We start from the raw sequence: 17494 nt of genomic DNA, 5'->3' as shown, positions 1-17494 counted from the left end.
ATCCCGAGAAATGAAGACATAGAAGAAGGGCTGATGCTGGAGGGTATGGCAGAAACGTAGAATGGAAGGAGTCAGCTAATGACTCTTTAAAAAGAAGCGCTTCCGGGAGGAAACCCGAGTTTAGAGTTTGCATTTCTTTTCCCTTTGTTTTCTTTTTCATTTTTTTAGGATTTGTTTTCTTTTCATTCTTCTAATGAAATTTTGCTTTAAATGATTTCTTGAGGGAAAGTAATGCTCAAAGTGTGGGTTGGTGGTTTAAAAAATTGAGTTTTTTTTTCAAACTGATCGCTCTACTCGCCAAGTTTATATGTACTACTCAGCGAGTACTTTTTTGAAATCCCCGAAAATCGCAAATATGTGTTCCTACTCGGCGGGTAGGTATTTCTACTTGGCGAGTACGACCATTTACATGGGTTTTTACAATCTATAAATAAGGGTTTCGTTTTCTTTTACTCACTTTCACCAACACTTCATACTCGCCGAGCACTCTCTTCCTCTCAAGCCATTTCTCTAATTTTTTGTTGAATCTCTATCCACCAAGAAAAAAGGTATGATTTTTACTTTGTATACTTGTTAAAGGTTGAAACTTTATCAATTCTTGGTTCTTATTTTGCTTAAAATCTGGAGTTGGGGTTTTCTCCAATTCTAGGGTTTCAATTTTACCATGAATTAGGAAGCTTTAGACAAAATTTCTTATGGAATTGTGTTTAAGGGACTTAGAATAGTGAACCCCTTTGCAAATTTAGGTGTTTGGATTGACCTAATAAGGTCCGATTGAAATCTGTCCCAAACTTCATCCCACTCGCCGAGTAGTTCATGAACTCGGCGAGTAGGTGCCAAGACAGATCTGTTTTGGTTCACTTTAATTGTTGGGTTTTGTTTGTTGTTGTTTTCTTGATGTCATTATGCAGGAATTATGTCTAGAAGAGGGCAGACATCAAGGGGAGGAGGTCAAGGAGATATTCCATGGCTTACTTTTCAACAAATAACTTCAAGATCTTCACAAGCCCGTGCAAACAACAGATTGGAGGCTCTCAAGCAAAAAGAAATTCACATTCCCAATGCAATTAATTGGGATTGGTTGGGAAAAATTGGTCTGGAAGAAGAATTGACACCTTATCTGGTGAAATATTGTGATGTGGGGGAATCTACAATAATTTGTGATGGATGGCTGCAGCTGTTTAAAATTCAAGAACCAGTGTTTGCTAAGCTATGTTGGGAATTTATTGCTACCATCTCATTCCGGGGTGGTAGTGAATATTCCTCACACCCCAAAACCAAGAACAGCGGAAACGTTCTAGGGTGGAGGACGTCATGTAAAGTATCACAACACAGTATAATAGCAAACAAGCAAACAACATCATCCATTGCATTAAATATGTAATATTAATACAAGTGTGTTCTGTACAGTTATAGACACCAAAAATGTAAATCAAAATAACAAAATGAGTCTTGAATGCGCTCCATCTTCTCAAAATCTAGCCTCAGTACCTGTCTACTGATGACCTGAGAATACAAGTTATTTTGAAAGAGTTTATCAACATTAAAGCTGGTGAGTTCATAAGTATTTAGTGTCGGTGTTTGTATCAAAACGTTTGAACGTGGTTTGAAGTACGAGTTTGTAAACATTTGTAATAAAAGTATATGAATATTTGTAAGTGTTTGTAAAAGTTTGTATCTCCTTGAAAATCCTATATTTCCTACTAAAAGTAGCCTTCTAACAAGGCATAACTGTTTTGTATCTTCCTTTCTCGTAAAAGCGTGTGATTTTCCCAAGTGTAACTATCATTATCAAAATATAGTTTGTACATTAATGTTTACGTGAAATGATCACTGAATATATGTAAAGGGTAAATTAATGTAGTTCTATAGTGTTGTATTATAGGAACTACTGTTGTACTAACTACCTTAAACCGGATTTATATCAAGGTATTATGTGATTAATTGTACCATACTATCGACTATGAAGCTCAACAATGTAAGTCGTAAAAAGGTATGACGTTTGGCACCCGTAGACCTTCAGGTCCGGCTGTAGCTAGCAGCAAGGTGTAGGATAGTCAATCCAGTATAGATCTATACACAAACTCACGCTCTCCCTCTAAGAGACTCTGCTACAACTCGGGCCACGACATTGAAGGCATGCTCTGATACAGTGGATCACATTTATGTTAATGTATTCATGTATATGTAATGTATTGTTACTCGTGCTAGTATCGTTGTATATGTTATCTTTCTAGCATAGTTGTATATGTTCACCTTCTAGTATAGTTGTACATTTTCTCATAGTAATATAATGTATATGTTCTCATAGTAATAAGTAATGACTCATGAATGAACTAACTCTTGTATGATTCGTAGAACTGAAGTAGTAAGTAGTATAACCCTAAACTACACCTATTATAGTTTATTAGTAAATTTAATGAATGAATGAATGTACTGAACTGAGATATAAATCTTTATGTGTATACATATATACATAATATATAAGTAAGGATTCAACGACACTCGGACAAACAACCGGGTACTTTAGAACCACAACCCAACGAGGACAGGAAGTAAAGTGGGTTATCTCTCCTAAGTCCTTCAAACCTTATTTATATAACTATATATGTAGTAGACATGGTTTTTAACAATATATAAGTTTAAAAACATGTAAAATAGTTTGATAACAGTTTAAAGTCATTTGTTTGATAAAACAGTTTAACACATGAAAAATCCATTTGCATGTTGGTTATTAATCACATGTGATTGATCAAATAACTAACATGGTTCAACTTGTATTCCCACCCATAAAGCATTTAAAACATTTAAAAGTATTTCAAAGGTTAGTTAAAGGGGTATGAACTCACTTGTAGTGAGTGGATTGGATTGAAATGTCGGATACGGTGCTAGGTGACAAATGGAGACCTGTACACACACAAAGAGCCTAGTTATCATATAATAAAGATATATATATATATATATATATATATATATATATAACTAATTAGTCAATTTATAACTAATAAATTAAGTTGGGACACTCTAGAACATGGAAACACTTTGTTTCAAGTGTTAAAGATCACAAGAGTTTCATCCAAGTGTTGTAGGGCATGGCTAGTGGGTGTAGGGTTCAAGGAAAACTCCCTAAGGGAGTTCTCGGTTCTAAGGTCCTCAAACAATGAGTTTATGGTCATAAACTCATGTTACTGAGACACGCGAGGTGAGTCTTCTCACTATACGTTACCTTGAGTGGTATTATGAGTTGACCAGAGGGTCTTATGTGTTATGTATGAGATTATGTGCTATTTATGAGATTGTATGCTATGTGTTATTGTATGCTGTATGACTATATAGACCGGAGCGGAGGGTCCAACGATTCAGTTCGGGCCAGAGGGCACAATGAGCTATGACTGGACCAGAGGGTCCGACGAGCTGCGGGACTGGAAGGTCCCACTGAGACATCTTGACCAGAGGGTCGGGTTAGCCTCGAGTGGCGTATTTGTAGTATGTGGTATTTTGGGGAACTCACTAAGCATTTATGCTTACAGTTGTTATGTTTGATGTCTCAGGTACCAGCGAGGACCATGGGAAGGCGACGGCTTGACACGTACACACACACTGATGGAGATTTTTATATCAGAGATCTTGGGATTTGTTTTTGAAAACAGGATTGATTATGGATTTTGATTTGTGATGTGATACATTATTTTCATTTTGGAAAAATGAAAAAAAAATTTGAAAATTTCGGTGTTACCCTAATACCAATAGTCATTCCTATTCTATCATAGCATCCAGTACCCCCAAGGCTACAAGCATCAGATATTTGGCCAGTCAATCGCTGACTACTCATCACTACCATGCAAGTCTACCAGCTCATACAACATATAAAGGCTTCTCCCCTAGCCCTAACTAGTATGTGATTCTCAGATTCATAAATCAAGTAATAATAGATAACATATACAGGTATTCTGGGAAAGCTTACTTGAGCTCACCTGCTTGCATGAACCACACCCTTTTTCTTATCTTCGAAAGTTTCTTTTCTCAAAATATTTTTCTTTGAAAAACTTTACCAAATCCTCATTTTGAGTTCAAACACACTCAAGAGTATGTCCAAATGCATCAAACCAAGGCTCTGATACCAACTTGTAACGATCCAAAAATCCAGGGTAAAAATTTCATTTTGCATTATAGTCAAACACAAATGTTGCTTAATCCAACCATTCAAAAACATTGATTAATTAAAACATTTATCAGAGTTAAATCCCAAAATCACAGAATGTAAAAAACAAGGGTGTGTGCATTGGGTTCAAATCAGTCCCTTCCTTTCTAAACCGATGATACCTGAAACCATAAACAAAACTATAAGCACGAAGCTTAGTGAGTTCCCTAGAGCATACCCCACACAATCCACATAACCACTTAAACCATATCAATCATATAATCCCTACATATAAACATATAAGGATGCCATAGAAATCCTCCAAGGTCTTACACCAGGTACCATGGGTGATGAGTTTTAGCCATAAGAACATCCTATGTGCTCATGCAACCCCTAATGCTTGGATCTAGCTTTCTCTATTATACATGCAATTCATCCAAGACTTTAAACCCTAGATCTAGCATACAATTAGTCATATTAACATATGAATGGGGTTTAGATCTTACCTTGATTGTTATGTAGCAATAACAATCTCAAATCCACCTTGTAATAGCTATAGAAAGCTTAGAGTCACGAGTGTCACTCCTCTAATGGCTCACAAACACCAAGAGCAAGAGGATGAAGAATGAGAAGAGATGAGGCACCCAAAAAACGTGTAGAAACCCGAAGGAATCAGTTAGCCACATTTTCGGTGCCCTAGGGATCCTTAAATAGTGAGGCTATTAGGGTTATCTAACAAGGAAACCCTAATTTGACTGCTTAGGCCCTAAGCAACCCATGGACTCCCTCCTTAGAGGCCTTGGACGATTTCTAATGGGTTTCCCCATAGAATTCGTCCACTCCATCCTCTATGGAGTCCATTAGCCGAATATTCAACTATCACACAATTGACAGTTCTAGTCCCCTTTATTTAATTAATGTCTTTTAGCCACAAAGTTAATTCTTATTAATTCTTGACTAATATTAATTAAACAATATGTCACACCCCCGAACCAGACGGCGGAAACGTTCGGGAGCTGTTGTGACTCAATTGAATACCATCACAATGAATATACATGAAACATAACATCATTCGTCACCAACATTTGAATATTACAACTGATAGTGTTTACATCCGTTACATTGTCTCAAAACATTACATTCCCAAAAATAAATTGTTCAGTTCGTTAATAAGTAAACTGCAAGCCATCACTGAGTACATTTTCCTTTGATTCACTGGTTACCTGAGAATACAAGTATTTTGAAAAACGTCAACATGTGAAATGTTGGTGAGTTCATAAGCAGTATTTGAAAAACAATGTTTTGTATCGTTTTGAAAACCACCAGAAAATCCGATATTTTCTGAAAAGAAAAGCTTTTGAAAACGTTTGTGAAGATCCATAGGTATGCTTGTTTGTTTCTATATTTAAAAAAAATGTTCATTAAACTTGTATACATTTCGAATCCGTATGTATTGAAAAACCCTAGGAAAACCCGATGTTTTCCTAATTCTTGAATTCCATGAAGTTAAAATAAAACCATTGTAACGCGTGAAGTTATCAATCCCAGGCGACGTCGGATTATTTTTGAGCATGATTAATTGCTATAAACACGCGTTACACAAACGACCAGTTTATAACTATACTAACGATCCCGTAGGCGTCGTCCGTACTAATCACGTTATCCAACCCCCCTGACTTCCCCACATCCGAAGAGAAAGAGGACACGAAGACCCCGATGACTCCATTAACCGGTTGGGGATAATAAAAAAAAGGTACGAGGGGTCCCTGACCCGCCTCGCATGAAATACCGACTTTACTAGCAATACCAAAGGACCCTTGGGGACCGATAGTATACAAGCCATTGAAAGTCCTTTTACGCTGTGTTAGATCGTGTAAGACCCAACACCTCGTAAGGTAGAAGTCTTCGGGCCTTAAGATCAGGTCATTGGGCTAGCTAGGCCCAACAAACAAGATTTTACACTTTTGGGGCCCAAAGATAGTGCGTAGACGTCTGTGCACTCTCACGTGTATATTGAATTCCCAAATGTTACTTTTATGAATCGAGGTATCGTCGCGTTAGTAGTTTCGGGTTTTTATTGGTTCGAGACTGAACCAATTCGTTTAACAACGAATTTTGGTATTGTTGTGTATTGTATTTCGTCGATAGTCGCGGTGCCATTTTTGATCAAATTGTGTGTATTGAATTAGCCTTGAAAGTTTTCTGTTTTCAGCCCCTCATTGTTTGTAAAATTTACTTTTTCAACCCTTTAATTAAATAACTTTCCGGTTTGGTCCTTAAATCATTTTTCTTGACATTTTAACACCAAAAATTGTTGAAATTAATATTTTTCAGCATATTTTTCATTGAAAACAGTTTCAGTCCCTGAAAATGCAGATTTCTAGGTTATAACCCCTCTTTTTCGTAGTTTTGACAATTTTAGCCCAAATTGGAAAATTTTTGCAACTTTGGTCCTTTTTAAATTTAAAAAGCATTTTAAACCTTTGAAAAGTACTTGGAACACTAATAGTCCACTGTTTTATAGAAAAACACAGTTTTGGCCCTCCAAAACAGAAAATTTCGCATAATGGGCCTTATTGGGCCGAAAATGTCATTTTTAGCCCATTAAGCTTGAAATTTATGTTTTTAATCCTCCAACAAGTATATTTTCAGAAAACACATTATGGAAACTGTTTTGACTCATCTCCCCCATCAGATTTCGAAATATTTCAATTTGGGCCCTTTAACTTTATATTTCTAGCATTTTATGTCCAAAAATTGAGTTTTTAGCCCAAAGAAAATGTTACTAAGCCATTTAGCTATTTTTCTTGGAACACTTTGTATGTAGAAATATACTTGATGCTAGTATCATTTAACATAAAGTATATCTCACTTTTTAGGGGTTTTATGGCTGGATCCAACATTATAACACACAAAAACACACATATAAGCATAGAAATCATACAAGGCATACAAAACACATATAGATCTACACTTTCACTTGTATTCCCCCCCCCCCCCCCCCCACAAAACTCATAAAAACAGAAAATAGGGGGTATGAAGCTCACCTTTGGATGTTGATTCGGTTTTTGAAGAAAGGATCGAAGAAAGTTTGGTGATTTTTGGCCTTGGCACCCCTTGATGGAGATCTCGAGTTTATGGAGTTTTCTAGGAGTATATTCACCAAAATTGATTAAGAGAAAGGATCTAATCATGAGAAAAAGAGGTATAAATTCCTTAGATATGTGTAACTTACCATGAAGTGATGATATTTTCTTGAAATCCTCTTGATTCACAAGCAAAGTTTCGAAATTTTTGATGAAGAGGGAGGATGGTTTCTTGAGTAATCTAGAGAGAATTTGTGAGGTGTGTGTGTGTGTTTGAAATGGCCGAGAGCAAGAGAGAGGAAGAAGAAGAGAGATGCATGAAAGGATGGTGCATGGAAGTATGAGTCTCCTTGCATGGAAGTCCTTTGGTTAATAGTGAGGTGTCACTCACAAGGTCAACCCTTCCTCTTGGGCTTGTTTTGGGCCGAAAATATGGAAGGAAGAAAAAGGGTATTGGGCTTTAATGCCCACAAGCCCATGTGTAAGTTAAGTTGGGTGAGTTTTAATCTAAAAGAAAATATAATATGATTTTCACACTATGTTGGGCTAGTTTAGGTTAATCATGGATCAAAGCTTTTAATTCATTTCATTCTAGGCCCAAAATGGCCCAAAATGTTGAAATAAATGATTGTGGGTCCAAATTAGAGCCCAATTAGGGTTCTAAGCCCATGGTAGTCAAATTGGAAACTTATTGGTCCATTTGGGTCCAATAAGGAAGTCCTAGTCCAAAGTGGACCTAAACAAGAACTTCTAGGGTTTCCAATTTTTTGATGACTATTTGTGGTACTTGTATGATGTATTGGATTGAAGTTTTTGATGTCATAATAATAGGTATCACACATGCTCTTAAATTTTTTATTCACATTAACTTGAGTGTATAGATTACATGACACAAAATTTCCAGTTGTGACACAATATGATTTCTCCTTTAATATATTATTCTCATAATATATTAAAAAATCATAATTAATCCTCTCTCTACATAATTCATCCTATCAAGTTGCTTTGGTGAAGGCAACCCAAAAGGACCATGCACCATCGGGTCAAGTACATACCAAAATAGTTATGGACTTAGACACTAATCCAACAGTCTCCCACTTGGATAAGTCTAATAACTATTATATGTATGACTTCAGATCCTGATCTGCAATTGTAGCTTTCAAAAGCCGCTGTCAACTTTGATCTTATCATAAATGTGTCCTTTAGATAAGGGATCATATGCTCCTCCATTCTAGATATCATATAGACCGAGACATGGATTTAAATCATTCTCTCTATACTATTTCCCGACTTTCGATTTATGACGATTGACAACAGACTACAATTGAACACATCAAATTAGTCTCGGCTAGGCCAAGAGCTTATGTGCCATCACTAAATCATGGAGTGGCCCAAAGATATCGCTTTTATCCTACTTTGGATAAAAGGAACGGATAAACTTTGATTCAATGCTTGCTTGCACTCACTTACCGAATCACACACAACAATATGTTTTATAACACCAAGTTGTTGGTGCATTTACATATTATCAATGTGTAACTAACTCGCAAGATACAACTCACACATCTCGGTTTCAAGAATGAAAGATGTTATCGTCTCACCAATCACTCGTGATACAATTCATGAAGTAATCCAAGTGAGCATGGGTTTAATCCAATGCTCAAATCATATTCATAAGCACTCATGAACGTTGCAGAAAACATTTGCTTATGTCTAATACACTTTAGACAATCCACACACCAATTCATGACAGTCTTCATTCATACCTACTTGCAACATATGAACGACTGTGGTCCGTTCGAATAATTTGATTATTCTGAAATAATTAATTATTCAGGAAGCCAAAACATAAAAAGTGAAACACATGAATAATACTAATCGCGTATGGCCCCAAACTCTGGGTATAAATAAAACATTTTATTTAACCACCATATTGATTACTCATTATTTGTTGTTTCGGGTAATCAACTTCTTACTTGAATTATTAATACACTTGTCCCATGCTCTCAACATGCACATACTGTATTCCTATGGTCCTTACTTTGTGAAATAGATCAAATGAACACATTTCCAATCATACTCATTTCACAAATCCTAACCCTTATCATAAGTATAAGAATATCAAATTCTTGCCACTTATAGAATATGTTAGATTCTAACATTTTATGCAATGATCCTTTCGTAAAGTCATAGCTCAAAATCATCAAGACTTGGCCAATCTCTATTAGAAACAATTCTATAGATATGATGTCTCTCACTCAAAGTACATTCCTTTGAGCATCCTTCTTGCATAAAAGTTTCTAATCTAGACATAGATTCTCAATATTCAGCTCCCAATATGGAAACATTTCCATATTTACCATATGACAACTCATTCTTAATATAATCTTCTCTCTTCATAATAATGTCGATATGGTCCATCCAATACCATACTTCCAACTACTCATAAGCGATCAATCCTCAGCGAACTTTGGATCGTCCTTTGATAGTTGTTTAATTATCTTAGTCAAAACCGATTCTTGTCCTTTTTCCCTCTTAATGCGCAAGACATTTGGAAAATTCTAGAATGGTCAAATATTATAGCACTTGCAATCGATCCTATACCCGAAGCGTGTGGGACACGATGTATAATGTCTTACATAAAGATACGATACTTTATCAATCTTCTTCCATAATATTTTATGTGTCACGTTCTTAAAATTCGAACTATGAAGAGGGATGCCATAATCATAATCTAATTTTTGAGAACGCACTATGTATTTCTTGACTAAATTTATTAACATTCCACAACCTAAGTCTTTAGATTTGAAATGAAGCATAATATTCTATCCCTTAATTATAGCAAAACAACTATTCAACCCTTACGACTTTGCAAAGTATAACTCTTGTTTTCTATAATTAATGTTGCTAACTTGCAATACTTGCCTTAATAATCATACAAGCACAACATTTATGCTCCCACTACCATGATGATTATTATCATATAAGCATAACACTTATGCTCCCACTAGCTTTGACATGTATTCAGAAAACAGCTTAACTTCCAGAAAACAATACCTATTGAATTTCTTAAGTTCATATTTCTAATACCTAATGCTTTGATAATCCTTTATCTAAGCTTCTTAAACTTATACACATTTGCCTTAGATAGTTCATATGTGCGTCTAAACAATTCAGGCTAATTGCCAAATCTCACAATTCAAATCATGGAAAGGGATACCATGACCATAACCGAATTTGAGAATAGAACTTTCACAATCACTATCTTCTTAAAATCTCTGTTAGTGAAAGCATTTCCTCACAGTCATCTTCATGAAGGAGGGAATCTTATGACACTTATATTTTAATGGTGTATGTATTCCTATCCATGCGAATTTGTCAAACCAAAGTTTGCGACAAATCCAAACTCATATGGACCGAACTTTCTCAATCTTGATTTCTTGCCTTATGGTAACACGATTGCCCACCATGTCTTCTAAGTAGTTAGCAACTCACACTTTCCTATCAATGTACTTTCCATTGATCAAGGTGCTTGCCTTTTATGTGTTCAAATGAGAACTCATAGAACTCACATGCATAATTAACTCAATTGGAATGACACAGAAACAAGATAGTATCAACACGATAGGTTGTGAACCTCAAGTCGTGTGCTAGTGATGATCGATAAGCTTTATTCTTGATTAGTTCTTGAACTTTTCAAGACCGTTAAGACTCCCACTGACTCCTTGACATATAATATTCTCTTGTCAATAAACATTTCTCGACAAACAAATATTCAACAGTTAGTGTAGCTATTATCAAGACAAAACACATCACAAAATTGGTCCTAGTTGGTCTTTGTCTTATCCAAGTGTCACAACTAGGAATTTTGATGCCTTGTAAACATTGAACAAGGATAACTAATGTGAACCAACAATGTGAAAGCATGTAGGATGCTTATTCAATAACAACATAATTTCAATCAAACACTTCATACAAGCACTGCAAATAGTCAACAAAAAAATTGGAAACCCTAGAAATCCCGGTTTAAGTCTAGTCTGGACCAAGATCTCCTTATTGGGCCCAATGGGCCAATAAGCCTCCAATTTGACTATCTTGGGCTTAGAACTATTAAAAGGGCTCTAATTGAACCCACTTCCATATATTTTAAATATTTTGGGCCATATTGGGCCTCGAATGAAATAAAATACCAAAATGGACCTTATTGGGCCATAACTAACCTAATTTAGACCTAATATGTCATAAAAATCATATTTTTATTTGTTTGGGCCAAAAATCACCTAACTTAACCACAAAATGGGCTTAATCATTCAAAGCCCAAAAATCTTCTCTTTCCCTCTCCATTTTTGGCCCAACCCCACAAAGAAAGAAAGAGTTGACTTTGTGGTGCCAACTCATTTTTATTTAGTGAATTTCCATGCATGCTCCCATACTTCCATGCAACAATCCCATCACCCTTCCCTCTTCTTCTCCCTCTCTTCCTCTCGGCCGAACCCAAACAAACACACACACACTTCACTCAAAATTCTCTCAAGAAACTCTCTCCATTTCTCTCCAAATTTTCGAGATCTAAGAGGCTTTCAAAGAGATTCTTCCACAAAAATCATCATGCAAGGTAAGTTGATGTTTGATCCATGCTTTAACTCACTTATTTTCTCGAAAAATCATCTCTTAATCCATTTAAATTCATGAACTTGCATCTTAGAGCACACTAAGTTCGAGATCCACCCGAGAAACTTGCTAGGACCCAAAATAGCACCAAACTCCACCCAATATTCTTCAAAACCGAAAACCACAACTCAAGGTGAGATTCATACCACTCTCATTTTGGTTTTCATGAGTTTTATGAGGGAGAATACAAGAAAGTGTGTAGATCTATGTTTATGTGTATGCTATGTGTGATTTTATGCATGTATGTGTGTGATTTCATGTGTTTTTGTGATGAATATGTTACCAAAAGGGGTGTAAACCCGAGATCTATGACATGAGAAAGGAAATAAACATAATCTAAGCTATCTTACACTAAAAAAGTCAAGAATAATTGCTTATAAGGATATGGTGAACATATTCTAACATAAAACCCATTTTAGGGCCTTAATTGTCAAAAATACAAACCTTGGGTTACAAATCAACAAATCATGTTTTCTTGGGGGTAAAAAGGGTCAAAACAGTTTCTATAATCATTTTTCTGAACAATAAAATCTTCAAGGGACTAAGAATGTAAATTTTTAGCTTAATGGGCTAACTATGGGCTTTTCGGCCCAATAAGCCTCAAAATGCGAAAAATGATAAGTTTAAGGGGCTGAAATGTAACTTTCTATAAAAACATGGGTAATTAGCATAGAAAAATTATTTTAAGGGTCAAAAATACTTTTCACTATCAAAATGGACAAAAAATGTAAAGTTTTTAGATTAGGGCCAAAAGTGTAAAAGTTGTGAAAGATGGGGTTCCAACCAAGAAACACCATTCTGGAAGGGCTGAAGTTCTTAACAAATTAATTTTTTGGGTTCAAACTATCTTTTCAACAATTAAATGATACAAAAGTGCCAAGAAAATGTTTTAAGGACTAAAAATGCAATTCTTTTATATGAAAGGACTAAAAGCGTTATTTTTTTAAAAGAAGGGTAGTGAAAAGGTCAAGTTCTACTTTTAAAAAATTTAATTCTTTAAGACAAAATGCAAGACCCACGACTATTGTCAAGACGGAAAACGAACACACCTTCGATGACAAATATCGTTATAAAACGAATTGACTCGGTCTCGAATCAATACAAAACAAAATCATTAAACCAAAGCATTTCGAGAAACACACGATAACTATGATGAGCTAACTTACAAACTTTGGGCTTGAATTTCAAATCATGCTTGTTGGGCCTTGCTAGCCCATTAACTTGATCTTTGGGCCTAAAGGGAATATGCTTATGTGTTATTGGGTCTCCTATGACCCGATTTCATGTAAAAGGACTTTTAGTGGCTCTAATGTGTTGTTGGGTCCTATTGGCCCATTAGTACTGCTAGTAAGGTCGAGAAGTCAAATGCGAGATGGGCCAACATGTCTTTCGCATTCCCGATAGCCTTAAATAACTCACGGAAATAACGGGACTCGTACTCCCCTTTCTCCTCGGTTGTTGGGCTTATGAGAAATCAAAGTAAACAGATTCAGGGCGTTAATCAAGAGTAATCATGGTGGTTGGATTAAGTGAGCAGTAACGGGCGACGCCTTTAAGGATCGTTCGTAATCTGTAGTTATAAACTAGTCATGTTTTATGCGTGATTATAACAACTCGCAAACCCTAATTAATCCAACGCCACCCGAGTAATCAAAATCATTCGTCGTAACGGTATAACAATAGAGAAATCATTGTATTTTATGTAATGGGAAAACATCGGGTTTTCCTGGGAAGTTTAACATTTTCACTTGCGTGATTTATACAAAAGTTCAACAATTATACATGTTTTGAGAAATCAACAAGCATATATTTACGGATCTTCACACTCATTTTTTTTTACAATGATGTTTTCAAAAAATATCGGATTTTCTGGGTTTTATAAACTACACTAAAACATTTTGTCACAACATTGCTTATGAACTCACCAACATTTCATATGTTGACGTTTTTCTAAAATGACTTGTATTCTCAGGTGACAGGTAAACCGAAGAATAAGTACCAAGTAATCTTACGGTGTTTGCTCATGATATCTATCAGACAATTCTTGTTATGAAGTTGTAATGACTAAAACTATGTACTGGATGTAAACAGTATCGGTTGAATTATTTTAATGCATGGTGATGATTTATGCTATGCTTCATGCATATTCATTGTGATGGTATTCAATTTAAGTCACAAGAGCCCTCGGACGTTTCCGCCGTCTGGTTCGGGAGTGTGACAGGTTGGTATCAGAGCATTGTTTATAGTGAACTAGCATGTCTAACCACACATTGATATGTAACAATAAACCAAAAGAGGGACTAACACAACTGTGAACAAAACAAGTAAAACACAATGATATAACATCTTTGCTTGTGTGAATTAGGAAACAGAACAATATACCGAACCAAACAAGATAATGCTAGCATCTCGGTTAAGCTAGGACTATTCATAGTCGTATCAAGGAGTGGATGTAGCCCGATCAACTACATTTCCTCCAAGGTACAACTATCACACGTCCCGAGGAAATCGTGATGGCTGGGGAACCTAAAAACATACCCCTTTATTACAAAGAAGGGAACATCAGCTCAATCTATGTCATATTGTAGATTCATAAGAGTAATGATAGTTATTCATATACATCCTCTCAGTCGCCATGGAAGGGGAGCAGTGTCACACCCCAAAACCGTGGACGGCGGAAACGTTCCGGGGTGGAGGACGCCATGTACAGTATCACAACAGTGTAAAATAGTAAACAAGCAACAACATCATCCATTGCATTATAAGTAAAGTTTTAATACATGTGTGTTCTTTCATTGGAATAAGACACCAAAAATATATAATCAAAATAAAAGACGAGACTTGTCTGTGCTCCATCTTCTCAAAACCTACCCATCGTACCTGTCTACTGGTGACCTGAGAATACAAGTTATTTTGAAAGAGAGTATTTGCTTTAAAGCTGGTGAATTAATAAGTATTTAAGTGTCCTTGTCTTGGTTTGAAAAGCTGTTATGAATGTCATGTAAATCTTTTAAATGAAAATGTTGATATAAGTATGAAAAGCCCTAGAAAATCCCTTATTTTCTATTATTATGAAATGTAGTCTTCTACCAAGACCCGAATGTTCTGTAAGTAAAATGATAGTTTTTCCTTTCTATTGACTAGTACTAAAGTACTTAGTCTAACTCCTCGTTTATGTGAAAGTATCACAAAATACAGTAATTAGGAAAATGTACTAATGTAAGTGTTATCACTTGGTACTACGACAAACACAACATCGCAGTAAGCGAAAAGTATAACCTGATGAACATCCGAAGATTGTCCACTCATCCTCTGTAGTAGCAGCAGGATGGAAGGAGGGTTAGTCCCGAAATCGATCTACCTAGTATAAGTATTAACCTTAGACCTCTGTAGATGGTCATCAACCACTGGTGCTAATCAGTTGGGATTCAGAATGGTTAGTCCTGCCTAGATATCCTGTTGAACTGGGATAGGAAAGACAATTTACACAGAAGACTCTAATAAATCTTCCTCGTAACTCAAGGTACAAGTATCTGTTGGGTTTTGAGCAATCTAACACTTCCTAAGTGTGCATGCAACCCTAATAAACCTTGGATCTATGTTTGTCTAAATACATGCAAAATAATAATTTTCCAAGGTTTATAACCTATCTAACATGGCATGGGGAACATTTCAACATAAAAGAGTTAGAAGAGATTACATACCTTTGTTGTGTTGGGTTCTTAGGAGTTTGAGGGCCAAGCACCAATAGTGTGAATGCCTCAAATGGAATCACAAACACCACAAACTCTTGGAAAACTTTGAGAGAGTATACACACTCTTGTATTTTCGGCCACACACATGCACACACACACTAGAACACTAGCTTTCTCTTAGGCTATCTTAGGCTCTCTTCCATGCTCCATAAGCATGCTTATATAGTATGCATGGTTAGGGTGAAACCCTAATAACCCATGTCTTTTCCTACTCCAAGGATCCATGGGTTAAAAGCTCCATGGATCATCCATGGACTTCCACATAAGCCTAGCCCATTAACAAATGAGTATTAGCCCACACTATATAAAACAAATAGCCCATAATTTAATTAGTATTCCTTTTAATCTCTAAATTAATCCATAATTAATTTAAGACTAAAACTAATTAAATAACGTAACTTCATATTAATATATTATAACTCATAATATATTAATAAACATATGTGTATAACTCTCATAAAATTATCCATAATAGTTTGGATGAGATGCAACCCAAATGGACCATGCCGGTCGGGTCAAGTATATACCAAATAAGTTATGGACTTAGACACCTTATCCAACAGACTCCCACTTGGATAAGTCTAATAACTATATTTGCCTATAACTTCAGGAACCAACCAACAATCGTAGCTCTCGAAAACTCCCTCGAACAATGAAGACTCTGTCGAACTATGAAGCGCCATTTTAGATAAGTGATCACATAATCCTCTATTCTCATGATATCAGCCGGACAAACACATGGAACTATGTCTTGCTTATTGTCTAGCAGTTGTTTCTCGATTATCCGATTTGTTTGACGAAGAACTTCACTGAACACATCGGTTTAGTTCTGACCAGGCCTGGTATATGGGTCAACACAAAATCATCAAGGGGCCCGGATATCGCTTCTATTTCTAGAAGGAACAGATAAACTTCGACTGATATGCTTGTTCTACTACTTATTGAATTGTACACAAAGGCACGTTTTATAACATCAAGTTACTGATGCGTTTACGTGCAATCAATGCACAACCAACTCATAGGTAACAACTCATATCTCTAGGTTTAAAGATTTATATGATGTTATCGTCTCACGATCACTCGAGATAAATTCCATGAAGTGATACAAGTGAGCGTGGGTTTATACCAATACTCATAACTTATGAGTACTCATGAATGTTGCAGCAACCATTGCCATGCCTAAACACCTTTAAGGCATCTACAAACCCAATTCATGACAATCTTGATTCATACCTACTTCCGACGTATGATCGATTGTGGAGGTTTGAACAAATTAATTATTCTGGAAGTCAAAACATGCAAAACTGAAACAATAGTAAATAATTGACAATGATAGTAACACTTTACTCATAAATAAATCACAAATTTTATTCATCATCAAACGTCGATTACATTTTACAAGTTTCAGGAAAACTATCTAATCTGTAAAACTAATATCGTCCCTCAGCCCGATGCGTCTCGCATGCTGAAAATGCTTAACCCTCGTCAGTCCCTTCGTAAGGGGATCTGCAGGATTCTCATCTGACGATATCCTCCTTGTCACAAGGAGTCCTTCTTCAATCTTGTGCCTTATGAAGTGATATTTTCTGTCAATGTGTCGGGATCTGCCATGATCTCTTGGTTCCTTGGCTAAGATAACCGCAGCATTGTTGTCACAGAAAATCTCTATAGGTTCCTTAATAGCTGGTACAACTCCAAGGTCTCCGATGAAGTTCTTTAGCCATATCGCCTCCTTCGCTGCTTCACTCGCTGCTATATACTCTGATTCACAAGTCGAATCAGCCACCGTCTCCTGCTTGGAACTCTTCCAAGAAATTGCCCCTCCATTTAAGGTAAAGATC

Source organism: Lactuca serriola, chromosome 1 (genome assembly GCF_051521515.1).
Source record: "Lactuca serriola cultivar US96UC23 chromosome 1, Lser_US96UC23_V15, whole genome shotgun sequence".
In the NCBI taxonomy this organism is placed as follows: domain Eukaryota; kingdom Viridiplantae; phylum Streptophyta; class Magnoliopsida; order Asterales; family Asteraceae; genus Lactuca; species Lactuca serriola.
Note: the sequence above shows the minus strand (reverse complement) of the source record.